This window comes from Sciurus carolinensis, chromosome 9 (genome assembly GCF_902686445.1).
Source record: "Sciurus carolinensis chromosome 9, mSciCar1.2, whole genome shotgun sequence".
In the NCBI taxonomy this organism is placed as follows: domain Eukaryota; kingdom Metazoa; phylum Chordata; class Mammalia; order Rodentia; family Sciuridae; genus Sciurus; species Sciurus carolinensis.
Genome location: NC_062221.1, coordinates 140,649,720 through 140,664,391, shown reverse-complemented (window position 1 = coordinate 140,664,391; position 14,672 = coordinate 140,649,720).

The window sequence follows — 14,672 nt, the reverse complement described above, 5'->3', positions numbered from 1 at the left end:
GCGACCAGCGCGGCCAATCCGCGCCCAGGGAAGCTCTCCGACCCGAAACCAACTAGCGTCGCGGGGCGGGAGCGAGGTAGGGGGATTCGGAGGGACAGCTCAATGGCGATCGGGGGCGGGGCCCCATGCTGGGGCGGGGCCCAAGACAGAGGCGGGGCGAGGCCGTAAAGAGAGGGGGCGGGGCCTGGGCGGGGTCACAAGGGTGCGGCCGTAACTGGACCTCAGCAAGGCGGAGGCGGCCTAGGTGGGGTGGGGCAGGAGTTGCGAACTGCGGCCCCTGGACCAGCGGGCTTGGGGGCGGGGGCGGGGCCACACGTGGGCTAGTGGGCCGCGAGTTGGCGTCCAGAGTCTGCTCCGCGGGTTCTCCAGGGCAGTCCCCGCGGCCTCTCCTGCGAGCCCCCGCAGGTCTCAGGCGCGTTGCCGGCTCAGGCTGCGGCCTCAGGCTGCGGCCTCAGAGCTCCGTGGGCCCGGGTCCTGGGGCGGTCAGTTGGACGCGCGGCCTTCGGCGCCCTGCAGGTCGGGTCCGGGACCCAGCCCCCTCCCCAGGTACCCGTTTTCCTGCGCACGCTGCCTCTGCGCCGCGCCCCTGCTCGGCCCCGAACTTTTCGCCTGCCGCTCTCAGATGCCTGGCCCGGTGTACCTGTCCGTAGGTGACTGAAGCTGCCTGAAGAGCTGGCTGCCTTGGCCGTCCTCAGGGAACGGAATGTTTTAGTTGTTTTTATTTTAGGATCCTTTGTTCACCCTTCCTTGGCTGCCTTTTGCTTTGTTTTGTTTCTATCATGGTCATTTTCGTCAAACTGAACTCTCAGTGTCTCATTTGTGATCCCGGCCTATTATTAGTACATGCACATTGCTTCCAGAGCAGCACCAAACCAAAAAACCAGCTACTATGGCCTGGGGCACAGGTGTGGTTCCGGTGTTGGTTCAGGGACCTGCTTTCTGCATCCCCAAACCCTGGAGCCAAGGATCCAGCCTTACTGACTTCCTAAGGTTTTTAGCAAGGAGAAGGGCCAGAGAAACACCAGAAGTCTCCAGGACGCTGGGGACTTAGAACCCAAGTCCCCAGAAGCCCAGGCTACAGGCTTTGTCCGAGGGGTCTGGGGACCAGACTTTTTCCTCCACAGGTAGCTCCAACAGGGTGCCCATTGGCAAGATTTACTGCTAGGTGGGGCAGGAGGCATTTCCCAGGCATCTCTGTTACTTCTAGGCCTTTGTGAGCAGTGAACTGGTGGGCAGAGGCAGGATAAAACTAATCCAGCCCTGAGCCCTCAGACACTTTAGACCACCCACTGAGGACAATACTGTGCCTTAAAGGCAGAAGAGTCCCTGCTGCACTCCTGGCCTCCCTTAAGTAGGAGGACCTTTGGAAGCTTGCCTGCCACTCCTGCCTGTCACTGCACTTTAAAGTCCTCTTCTTGTGAAGATATAGAGATCCTCATGGACCTGGACCTCGATACAGTTCCTGAGGCCCATAGGCATGCCCAGAAGCAGGCAGAGCTCAGGGATGGGTTTCTGGAATCCACTGGCAGGGAAAAGTTCTACACTCCACCTGAGATACAGATCACAGTTTTACTGGGGTGGGATGGATAAGGAAGAGGTGTATTCTCATTTGTCTTTAAATGTCACCAGAGTAATTCACAAACTTTAAAAAAGAAAGGACCTGACAAGGGCTTGAAAAGAGGGTATCCTCGAGGCTCCTACCTGGGGCATGTGAGAAACCTGGATGTACACGTAAGTAGATTTCCAGCAGATTTCCAACCCTGTGCTTTGGGAGAACCATTCCAGTGGTAGGGAGGAGGGTGAAGGAGGAGAGGGAGGCTTGGTGGAGAGTCACCAGGTATGCTGGGAAAGGGTGCTGAGAGCCAGGACCTTGCTGGGAGAAATAAACAGGAAGGGTAGAGGTAGACCCCCTCCCACAGGACTTGGGGCCAGGGACGCCCACCCGACCCCAACCACGGGATCAAGGATTCACAGCACCTCACCCTAGGTCCCTGCTTTTAGGCTTTCCAGGACTCTGCATGCAGAAGGGCTGGAGGGACCCTGGGGCTGCTGCTGGAGGCTGGAGCTGGTGGGACTCTGGTTAGGGTACTCTTATACCCGCAGATTATAGGCTGCCAGCCTCCCACTCCCACCTTCCAGGAGCCAGGCCTCTCAGCTGCCTACATCGCCTCCTGGAAGACACAGTTAGTCATTAGAAGAGTAATGATAGTGTTTTCAGGGCAGAGAGTTGGACCCTAACAACTTTCAATTATTTCCAGTTCCTGCCAGCCCTGGGAAGAAAAAATGCAGATCATCTCATGGCCCCGCCCTTGACACACAAGGCAATCCCATCTGCTTGCACCCTCTCTCATCTCTGCCCTCTGAACCAGCGCAGGGCAGCCCCCAACCCAGGCTGGGAGCTGGCGACCCACATCACCACACAATGTGCCGTCTGTGCATCACCTCTGCCCGCCCTCCCTGTGCTTCCTGCCTCAAATTAGCCCTGAGAGTGTGCTCGTCCACGGTCCCAGAAGAGCCCCGTGGGGCTCCTATTTATAAATACTCCATGGTGTCTTGTTGGGGGCGTGGAGAGCGGGAGGAAAGGAGCCTTGTAATTATCCCTGCTCGGAGTGATGTCAGACCAAGCCCTAGGAAAGTCTCCACCCTCACTCGGTCTTCCTGATTGTCAGGCTTATCCCCGCCACCACAGAGCTGGGACATCTGGAGGGCTGCGGGCGGGAGCCTTCTTTAGCTCCGTGTTAGATGACTAGAAGTGCCGGGGAAACAGTTACACACAGAAAGCAGCCGTGGTGGTGATTAATGTCGAAGTCCTCGGAGACTCGCGGACCTGCCCCACCCCACCCGCAGCCTCGCGCAGTTGGGCTCTTCCACACGACATCAGCTCTCAGCCGCAGGACCTCCGGTGCCCGGAGGCGGGTGGGCAGCCAGGCAGAGGGAGATTTGAGTGTGGAGGGGAGCGTGTGGCCTCCGCTGACCTCCCCTGCGTGCTGGGCCTCGCTGCGGTGAGAGCGCACAGGGCGCCCCTGCACGCAGCTTGCGGCAGGAGCGCACTTCGCCTGGGGAACCCAAGCGCTACCGCTATCTTCCCGCACGCCTCGGAACCCTCTGCGAGCACCCGCCGCAGGCCAGCGCTCTTGCACCAGGCTCCCTCCCGCGTCTGGGCGGCTGTCTTCTCCTCTCTGAAAGCTGCCCCGGGTTGGCGGAGCAGGGCGCGGCGCTCGGAAAGCAATGCGAAACCTGAAGGCGGGAAGCTAATGCCGGCACCACCTGCCTGGGGCTGGGGAAATGCGAAAACACAAAATACGCTCTGGACGTCACTTTCCTCTTTTTTGATACCAAAATATAACAAGTGCTCCTGAACTAACTTATCTGGTTGTTACTACATTCAATCGTACTTTTGTTGGGCGGGGCAATTTGTGGGGCCCGGTGAAAAGGGGCAGGTCAGCAGGGTTCCTGCTGGGTTCCTGGCACTGTGGGGACTGTGGAAATGCCCATACTGAGACCCCAAAGCAGAGACCCGCACGGCCCACTGAGGGAACCCCAGCTGGGGTGATTAGGTGGCCAGGTGCTGGGGAAAGACAGCATGCACTGATGGGGGGTCACAGGGACTCACACGAAGAGACAGAGATGCCCCAGTGTTCCCATGTTCTCCCCTCTTGGGCTGCAGCTAGCCTGTGCCCCCCTGCTGCCCCATCTAAATTCTCTCCCAGAACCAGAACCACATTCTACAGAAGTTCTGCACTGTTTCTGCATCCCTGGGGATTCAGTCAGGCCCATGTCCCCTCCCTGGGGCTAGAAGCATGGGATGGACACATGGAAAGCCTCTGCAGAGCGCTCTGCGATATTTGTCCTGCAAACACCAAAAGTTGTCCCAGTGTTGGTAAAGTGGATTCAAGCCTTTTGTGGAAGCAGATGGTTTTGAACCCCAAAGAACAAAGTATCTGGGGTGTGCAGGAGGCCTTGCAGGCACTAACTCATGGGTACTAACTCATCCCTTCCTGGAAGGGTCCAGGCCCCTGCAGTTGCCACCACCATCTCTAGTGGACAGGGGCTGTTTTCCTGCTTGCCCTCACTCAGCCTTCACACTGTCTAAGGAGCAGAGGTGCCCCCAGAGAAGAGTCTGAGAAGTTCCTGCAGATATGGGAAAATATCACCCAGGACCAGTGAATCCTTGGTTTAGGTAATGGAAAAGAATTTCGGCATGTCATAGGCATAAACAGAGGTTTATTAGGAAAGCAGATCACATTCAAGGAGAATGTGGGCCATCTTGAGAGTGAGAGATGCCATTGGGGTTCTTAGGAAACCTGAGGGTGTGTATGGGAAGGCACGTAGGAATGGTATTGGTTGGATAAGTCTGAGGATCTCAAGACAGTTTATGAGGGTTTGGTCAATCTCAGGATCCTTAGGATGCTGTGGTCTTCATTATCTGATCACTAGATAGTGCTGGAAAGTTCCCCAAATTATTGGATCTGTATTTATTTGTTGGGGAGGTTAATTAACAGTGCACAGGTAGATTTACAGATGTCTCGGGATTTTGGAGTAACAGGCCTAGGAAAGAGTCTGGCTTGGAGAGTAACAGACCTGAAAAGCATGTGGAACTTCTGAATTAAAATCTTATTTCCTTGTTCTTCTTATATGTCTCCTTCTATTTCTTATTTCATCTATCTTACCTCAACACCAAAAAGCAAGAGTCTTCAGCCCTGCTTTGAAGTGACACCTCTGAAACTCAGACTCCTCAGACCTGGAGCCCAAGTCACTGCCCAGAGAGAGAGTTGGAAAGAAAGGTGGAGAGAAAAGAGAGAGAGAGTAAATAAAGACCATGGGGGTGGGAGGCAGGCCCTCCAGCTGACCCACCTTTTGTGTTGGGAAGACTCAGTTCGTGGAGGCCCCACGCCCTCCCCTTCTCTGCATGCTTTAATAGGCACCATTAAGACTAAAAGTAGAACAACTCTTTGTTTTGTCTGTGAGCCTCCAAGGGGCCACTGCCTTCCTCCAAGCCTCACTGGCTGGGGTACCCGGAAGAGCCAAGAAAGAAAGCAGCCCCCAACGGATGTGGGCATGTGTTCTGAATGCCCTTGATTTGCCTACCTACACTTAACATTTTAAAACTGACTTTTACATTCATTTGCTGCTTTTTTTTTTTTTTAAAGGGTCACCTTACATCATGGTTGACGTAATTTTCTCTAATTTCTGCAGAGATGAGTTTAACCACACAGGACTGCTCAGCAGAGGAGACCTATGTAGAAGGAGGCTGCTAGTGGAGGTGTGGCCTAACCCTACCAGCCTTCCGTGGTGTCCCACCCATGCCGTCACAGCAACTGCACTGTCTTCCTGCTTTGCTGTACTGGAAAATACATGCATGCAAGTTTAGCCTTCTGGCAACCAAAGACTTCTGCTAAGTGTTTCAAGAATGCAAGTAGTGGGAAACACACCCTTAAATGCAAATTAAGGGAGCTCCTCTAGCAGAGACCACACTCTGGGAGCCTGGGAGGTACCTCTGCTCAGGAAAGTTCTGCCCAGCACCTCGCCCAGTTCCCATCCCATAGGCACAGTCCTGGACCCCAGTCAATGAATCAGTGACTTTATGGCACCTGTGGGGCCATTAGGAGCCTATGCATTTGCAAAGCCCTTAGCAAGGCTAGGCAGCAAAGCAGATAACCACGTCTCCAGAGCCCTGCCCTGCCAGCCTCCTGAGACGGGGTCAGTAGTCCTTCACCAGCTGCCTCTAGGACAAGATCTGTGCAGCAGGCATTTGGCAAAAGCAGGTCCCTTCCCCCCACCCCCAGAGGTGGAGACAACTGTACCTCCTGACCCTTATGGTCCCCCCTCTTGCACCCTGCTGAGGAAAACCTGGGTGTCTCCATGTCTCCTAAGCTCCAGTTCTGTGACCTCCTCTTTCCCTCTGCTACAAGTCCCTACTCAGCTCCTAAAGGGGCAGGTAGAGGCAGAAGTGTCTGCTTTTTCATTCCTGGGTCTCAGTGCCAGCCACTGCTGAGTGCCTGGGATACAGGGCAGCTCCCAGCACTCCACAATATACCTACACAAACCAGAACTAGAACGTAAGGGTGAGAACATATCCAGAAAATAGCACACAGAAAGATGGAAAATAAGACACAGGCCAATAAGAGGAAAAACAGAATGAGCTAATACAGCATAGGTGGTATCTTAACCCACTCCTGCTGCTATAACAAAATACCTGAGGTTGAGTAATTATAAACATCATATATTTATTTCTCACAGTTCTGGAAACTGAAAGTCCAAGATCAAGGTACCAGAAATTTCCATATCTAGTGAAGGCTGCTCTCCACCTTCAAGATGGTGTCTTGTTGCTGTGTCCTCACATGGCAGGAGGAGGAATAGTGTCACCTAGCTCCCTTGGGCCCTGTCAGAGGGGCACTAATGTACCACCTGATCATATCCTTTTCTTACCTCCTGGAGTCTCCCCTTCTCAATACTCTCTCAGGTCCCAGCACACGAATTTGGGGGGACACATACTCAAACATGGCAGACAGTAGAGAGACTACAAAGAGGCCATGTCCGAGGGGCAAAGTAACAGCATCCGCAGCCTAGAAGATGTGCTAGCTTTCTAGGGGCTCCACAACAAAGCACCCCAGAGTGGGGGCTGACCCAACAGAAACCGTTCCCTCACACCGTGGAGTCTGAAGCCTGAGATCAAGGGGACGCAGGGATGGTTCTCCCAGACCCTTCTCCTTGGCTTGCCAACAGTGTCTTATCCCTGTGTTGTGCCCAGTGTCTCGAGACCCCACAAAGCCCACCAGAGACCACGATCAATGCAAGCAACAAAGAGTCATTTATTAGCAAGCTCGAGCCTGGTCCTCCACGAACTTGGTAACTGGTGATGCTAAGAGCCCCCAAGCCCATGTTTAGCAGGGTTTTTATAATGAAAGGCAAGCAGTTTTACAGTGCTCTTTTTGATTGGTTAACATATACAATTGCATACAAAGTATGTTATCTTAAGTTCTGGGTCACTCTGACCATTGAGAGGAGGGTGGTCGTTATTTTTAAGTTCGCTTGTGTATCAGCAAAGTTTGCTTTTGGGTCAGCCTGACCGCTAGGGGAAGGGTGGTCAGCCACCTGGCCTTTACAGACAAAATAAGGGACGAAAATACTTTGCAGCTTTTCTGAGGGGTTGAGGGCAGTTTGGGAAAAGTCTCATATTTACACAAGTGCAGGCTTTTTCTATCTTTTCACCTGTGTCTCCACAGGTTTGTCCTCTGTAGTGTGTGTGTGTGTGTGTGTGTGTGTGTGTGTCCTGATCTCCTCTTCTCATAAGGACACCAGCCATGCCGGATGAGGGCCCACCCCCAATGACCTCATTTTAAATTAATTAGGCTTTTAAAGGCCCCATCTCCAAAAGTCACACAGCGAGGTACTGGAGTTAGGACTTTAACATTTGAGCTGAGGAGGAGGTCAAGGGACTCAATTCAGCCCATAACAGAAAGTGACTGAAATCGAGAAAGAACAGGGTTGCACTAGAAGACCTGAGCAAGATTAAAACACAGAATCCCAAAGAGGAAGAAAAACTTGAAAGGTGACCAGGGAGAGTAGATGCTAAAGGGAATGGCAGTGAGATCAATAAAGACGCAGCAGCAGCGTCTGAGATGCCTGCTAGGAGGATGCAATATCTGTACAGAAGGAAAATAAAAGCCACCCAAGAATTTATGCCCAGCTGAACTGTCATTCAACGGGAAAGTTGAATTTACACCCTGTGAAATATCATTCAGCAAGAAGCTGAGAATGTGCCAGACTAACTCTAAAGTGACCGCTGAAAGTCACACCCCCGGAGAAGGAGCCAAGGCCAGAAGGAAGGTGTGGGTCAAAAAGCAGAAGTGAGCTAAACTTAAATAAACCTGGAAGCAACAGAGCCAGACACCAGCTCCCACAGGACACCTGGCAATGGAAAGGAGGCGGCAGGGCTTGACGGCAAGGTGAGCCCTGGGTTTCTCTTTGCAGTCGCTCCTCTGAGGCAGGGTGCAGACCACACCAACCCTACACCAAGCCACTCATCCACCCACAGAGTGGCACAAGCAGGACTTCCTTGCTGAGAAGAGGTTGGCCCTGTGCCCCCTCTCAGAGCCATGGACTGTCCCTCCCTGGGGGTGACCCAGCCCTGCCCCTTCTCCTTGCCCCTAGTACTGTCCCTCCCTGGGACAGCAAAGTCCATGGCATGGGGACCCAGGCTGGGGTCTTCAGGCACAGGTGTGGGATCTAAGCGGGAATGAGTTCTTGTCCGACAGGTAGCAGCAGAGCAGGTCAGAGGGTGTCGGTGCAGGGGGCACGCAGGTGTGTGCCAGATGAAGAGGCTTCACAGTCTCCTTGTGCGCTTTAATTAGCCTGCCTCACAGCTTTAGTATGCAGGCGTGCACACACGCACAGCCCCACGGCCTGAGCACAGAAGGGCACAGGCCCCCAGGTGGTGGGAAGCCACTGTAGGTCCCCTGCTGCTCTGAAGCCACACCAGAAGGCAGAGCAGGCAACATACCCACGAGGCTCTCTCAGGCCTGGGTGCAATGCCACCAGCACCCTCCCGAGAAGCAGGGGGCTTAGGTGCTTTGTCCCTTCGAGGAAGAAATGCACTTTAGCCCCCAGCAAGACTGTAACTGCCCTTACTAGAAGCCAGTGGGAGGGAGGCGCCCAGGCAGTGGGAGTTTGGAACTGTTCTCAATATCATGTCACCTTGTCCCCAAACCTGTTAAATCTGTCACCTGTAACCGCTCTCGTGTTAGCTCATTTTACCACAGAGAAACATTTCCCCAATCTGTTAAAATAAAAGATTCAGTGAGTTTTGAACCCATTTGCTTAAAATATATTAAGTAGCTTTTTCCAATTAGTTTGCTGGAATATGACTGGCATCAGGGAAGATGGAAATTTACCAGCCGAATTCCACCAAAAGCCTTTGCATAATTGATGGATGGACTAAGCAAAGAATGCCGTGATTTTGGAAGTGCAGCCAACATGCACTTTTTAAACTTGAATTTGCATATTTTTCCGAGGTGTTCTTTTTAGCTTTGACAGCCAGCTATTGAAACAAGCATTTTAGACGAGACCCTTGAAATCACAGTTTCACAATGTACTAAAACGAGGTGTTTAAAACAATAGGGCATATTCATTCACACCAACCTCCCTAAGCAGTACCATAATTACTAATTTTAAATTAGTAATAGTGTTAAACTGAATGCACAATGTTTTTTTAATAACAGATGAAACATCCTGAAGTTTTTATTTCATCTCATCCTTTCTCATTTTTATGTATGTTTTATTGTGTACTTAATGTTTTCAACCAAGTAAAATTACCTACATTTGGGGAAATTTTCTCAGGTGCTTTTTGAGAATGGGCTGGCTGATTAAAAAAGTTTCAAGACATAAGGTTAGAGAATTTTAAATTTCTTCTCTCTCATGCTGGGGATTGAACATAGGGTCTGTCTTGCACATGCTAGGCGAGTGCTCTACCACTGAGCTACACCTTCAGCCACTACAAAATCTTCAAGTGTTGAAAAGCACACAGTCTACCAAGAGGAAAACTGAGCCTCCACAGAACAAAGCAGAGTCAGCCAGGAGTTTTGAATGACAGTGCTCATTTACCCTCATGACCAGCATGTGACACTGGCCCCTGCCTCAGGCCCTCAGTGTCCTCTCGAGGCTGGTGGGAGGATCAAGTGAAGAGACTCAAAGCACCAGTGCCCATGGCAGTGGCTGCGGCCTGGAGGCCACTGTCCCTGCCAGGGAGCTGTGTGAGCCTGACAGTCTCCCACTGTTTTGCAGATGGGCACCCTTCAGGTGTGGACATGTCAGGTGGCTGCAATGTTCCCTGCCCACATGTTCTTCCAGAACTTGCTGCTTGCCCAGGAAGAGCCCAACCCTGCACCTGCTGCCTCAGCAGAGTGGATTCTGAGAACACTCCACTCAGAGGATGGCGGTGTGGTGCTCCTGACCGCGGCTGGGCTGGAAAAGAGCCTGGCTTTGTCCCTCTGCCTCTCCTAGGGGCTCCTGGGGGCCCAGTCACCACAGCAAAGGTCCTCTGCCTGAGCCTTTGTGCTGGAGAGGCAAATGGAGGTACAGTAAGCCCCCACAGCTGACCAGCCCAGCTGGGCACCAGCCGTGCATGACTGAGAGCCACCCAGCTGAGCCCCCTCAACCCAGATCCCCAAGGGGCAAGAATGTCAGCAACTGCTGTTGCTTTACGCCACCAAGTGTTGGTGCCTCTGGCCCAGCCCAGGCAGCAGGGTGAACAGCTTCGCTGGGTCATGACACTCATAAACAGTGCCTCTGCTGCCTCAGAGAAACGGCAAGAAAAGATGCTACACCTGTAGCTCACAGAAGAGCCCATGAGGCCAGTGGGAGAGCAGGAGGGACAACTCACAACGCCCAGCCCCTCCCCCTGCCAGCTGGGATGCAAGCTGGGTAGCACAGGCCCCGCCCCTCGGCCTGCTGGTCCTCCGGGCACTGAAGGGAAACTGGACGGGCCCATCCGTGAGGTTGGCAACTGGGTTTCTGAGCGCAGAGGAGAGGCTGTGGGCCTCCCATGCCCAGAACCTGCCCCTCACGAGGACCTCTGCTCACTTCAGGCCCTTCGGTCCCTGGCCAAGAGCAGCTACCGGCCTGGCCACCAGGCAGGAGGCATGTTACTTCATTTCACTTAGAACACAAGCAAAAGAAGAAGCAGCCCCGGGAACCTCGCAGCACTGCCGGCCGGGCTCCTTTAAAGCACTCGGAGCAGGATTTTCATCTGTGCGAAGCTGGCAGTAAGCCTCGGATTAGCTCAGCAGCACAAGTCCTGTGATGCCGACCCCCTTCCAAGAAGGGGCCCAGAGCCTCCTCAGCGCTGTTAACCCTGGAAATCCTGCACCCTGTGGGCCACTGAGATAACAAATGACACACATCTTGGGACAAAACTCGGTATTAAAATGTTCAAGGGAAAAAAATCTGTGGATGATTTTGATGGGATGAAGTGACTGATCCTCCCTGGGAGTTTGTCTCTGCGCGGGGAGGGCTTCGGATTAAAGCCTCAGACCTCAAATGTGGAAACGGGGCTTCTCGTCGCCTGTCACTGGAAACCCAAGCATCTGACTTAAGCTTATTTTTCTCTGTAAGCCGCCCAGCACGTACTTTTCCCCAAGAGTGATTTTACAAAGCCAAGGTATTTATTTCCTGAGTCCTGAAAACTGCGCCCCTCCGAGTGACCTGTTTGAGAGAAGGTGAAGAACGGCGGCTGCTCAGGGCCACGTGCCGAGGCTGCAGCCCAGCCCAGTGGCCCACCGCGGACCGCCGACCTGCAGGGACATCACCAGCCCAGCAACAGGAACTTAAGGGCTGGGAGTGGGAATGGCTGCCCTTCTGGGCCCTCGCCTCTTCCCAGGTTGGGTTCCAGCTTGCTGGGGGCAAAGAGACCCCTGCCCCTGCGCTTCCCCTGGACTCCCTGGCTCTCTGAGCTTCCATTTCCCTCCTACTCTGGAGACTCCACAGAGGTCGCTGTGAGGACACATGGCACGTGTGAGTGCCAGGGGCCGCCTGGGAGCCCCTCCCTCAACCGAGCTCCCCCTGCCTTCCTCCCTCCTGGGACTTGCTACACCGAGTTGACCTCCACTGCCAGGGCCTCTCCCCTCCCTCCTCCAGTTTCCGGCCTCCTGGAGCATGGCCCTCTGCTGCCCGAAGGTGCCTGCCACTCACGAGGGGCAAGCAGTGAGAATGTCGGGGACGTCAGGGACGTCGGGGACATCGGGGCAGCTGCTGCGCCTGCGCCCGAGCTGAAGGGGAAGCCGGCTCCCAGGGGTCCTCACGGCCCACACCTCAGCCCGCCGGTGTGTGCGCGTGGACATGGGGTCCTCTGCACACTGGCCTGCAGGAATATCAGTGGGGGCCGTTTTCGGAGAAGGAGTTCTGCGCTTCCACTGCAGACCTGCCTGCTCCCAAAGCCCTGCAGAACGGGCCCTGGTCCTCCACTCCCCTGGCACCCGTGGAGGGTGGTCTCCCCAGCACCAGACACTGGGCACAGGGGTCCCCATGAGCCAGGACAAAGCACCTCTCCCTGCTCCTCAGCACCTCCAGGAGCACCGAGCCCCCAGGGTTCCTGTGCGCTGACGACTCCTGACTTGTGTCTCACTCTCACCTGCAGGTTTCAGGAGGCAGCCCCAGGAGAGGAAGCATGAGTCACCCTGGCTTTCGTCAAGTCTGACGCTCCTGCAGAAGTGCCATCAGTTAGTCACTGGGAAAAGCTGCATTGCCACCTGGTCCCCACAAGCTTCTGGACCCCAGGCCGGCAAGGGCAGCTCTGGCCTCAGCCAGCACTGCGCCATTCTCTCAGAGGCGCTCAGGGTGCGGCCGTGTGACTGGCAGCCGCCTGCCCTGCTTCCTGGGGCTGTGTGGCGAGTCCAGCCCCAGCCACTCTCCGCTTCAGCCCTCTCTTCTCCCCAGGATCTGCACCAGGCCCTTTAAGCCTCAGGTCACTTCAAGATGAAGAGACGGTGAGGACCACAGCGGGCACAGGTGAGGGGGGCCACCTGGGGAGCCCCACGAGGTAGACAAGACCAACCAGAGGGAAGAGGCAACAGAGGGCTGGGTCAGGGAAGGGACTGGCCAGCGGTGGAGTCCCTCAAGCCCACACTTGACTCCTTGGGAGGACATGAAATTGATGGAGGAAAAAAGAGAAAAGAAATCACAAATTACTGTCAGGGTTGTCAGGGTGGTGGATGTGGACTCCCTGCAGATCCCTCAGGGATGAGCATAGGACGGGGTTGCATGAGGGCTTACCTGGTCCCAGACCGATTCCACGAGGAACTCGACACACCAGAATCGACAGACATGAAGCCCTGAGAGGCCCTGTGGGATGGCACATAAGGAGTCATAAATACCTTTCCACTAAGGGAGCCCCAGGCCTGGGGGTGGCTGGTGGTAACGGCCCAGCCTGGAGGAGGAGCCTCTGCCGTCTCCTGTGAGCTCGGTCAGGAAACAGCAACCCACACCCTCCACCAAGTGCACAGCTGGTACCCAAACCACAGCCATGCGACCCACCAACATGACACTGGGACCTGTGCCTGGTCCAGAGGGTCCCGCTCAGGCACTGTCAGATGGGTTCTGTGTCACGCCAAGAGCAACCACCCCAGAGGCAAAGCCGTGCCACACTCCACGACCAGCCTCCACCAGGGGTACCGAGTTCCATCTGTTGACCATGAGAACCTCAGCAAGCTGGGGACAGAAGCTTCCTCAGCTGACACAGGAGCTCTGTGGAAAACCTGCGGCCCCCTGGCCCCCACCCTGGAAGGCCCATACCTGCAGTCATGGGATGGTGAAGACAGCGGCACACCAAGGGCGCTGCGACACCTGGGAACACCTCGCTTGAGGAGGCTCGTAGGCCGAAAGGGCTGGAGAGGAGGACGCACACTTGGCGTCTTGGAGGAAGGCCAGGACAGTGTCCCTGACCCAGGCACTGGTGGGGAGTTCTGAGGATGAGAACGACCATAAGGATAAAACCAAAAATCAACAAATTAGACTCCATCGAAGTTAAAAGCTGTTCCTCAAAAGATGCTATTAAGAAAATCGAAGAGTCCGCCCAGCTCTGCAGAGAGCAGCCTCACCGTCCTCTGCGTGGCAAAGGACTCCTGCCCAGACAGGTGCCAACTGCCAGGGCCAGCCGACGAGCCCCCGCTGCACAGACTCGACACCTCCCCACCCGCAGCAGGGCTGGTGGGCTCCAGGGTGCAGCGCTTGCCTGGCATGTGCCGGGTCTGGGTTGAGTCCCAGCACCACAAAACAAAACTGAATTTAGGAAGTTACAAAGGAGGGTACCCAGACAGCCGGGGCATGTCACCCAGCAGGGGAGGTACTGGCAGGCCCTGGGGTGGCTGGAAGGGGAGACCAGCAGCCCAGGTGGCCCAGCAGGACGACTCCTGCATGGTGGGTGGGGCGGACGGGCCCCAGCCCCTCGGAAACCTCCCGACGCCTGTCTGCGGAGAGGTGGATGCCCCATGCAGAAGCCAGGGCGAGCATGTCCCTAGCAGCCTTGTTCACCGATCCCCAGACAAGGAGCAGCACCACGTGGGCGTACCAGAGGTGGTGCGGCCCCGCAGTCGGAGAAGCGAGCATCGGGACGGTTCCTGAGGACCGAGTCTCGAAGGCCGGCCCAGGAGAGAGGACGGCCCAGCGCAGCACTCACGCAGGTCCCTCCCTGTGACACCTGGAAGGAGCTGGATGTCAGGCGGCGACTTGCTTGCAGGGGAGGATGAGCTGCTGACTGGGAGCGGGCAGGAGGGTGTTCTGGGCTGCCCGACACCGGTTGCAAGAGCTGTTCCCGGGGTGCAGACCACTGCGAGATCCGTGCTCTGCACACCGAGGGCTGCCACACTCAGGCGTGTAAGTCCCACCTCAGTCTGGGATGGAACAGGGCAGGCACCCTCAGGACCCAGGCTGACAGGCTGGAGTAGCTGAGAGAGGCCAGGCCAGCCCAGGGGAAGGGCCCTGTGGAGCAGCACCCTGCGGCGGCTGCAGGGGTGCCTGCACCCCAGTCGAGCAGGGTGCAGCTCTGCTGAGGGCTTTGACTTTCCCCGAAGGATCATGCTGCTAACGTGCGTGATTTCACCTGGCATTTTACACGTGGAGCACTTAACTCTCACTGCAGGGGTGGTGGGGGCTTGTTACTTTGCTTCTTCCCTTCAGCT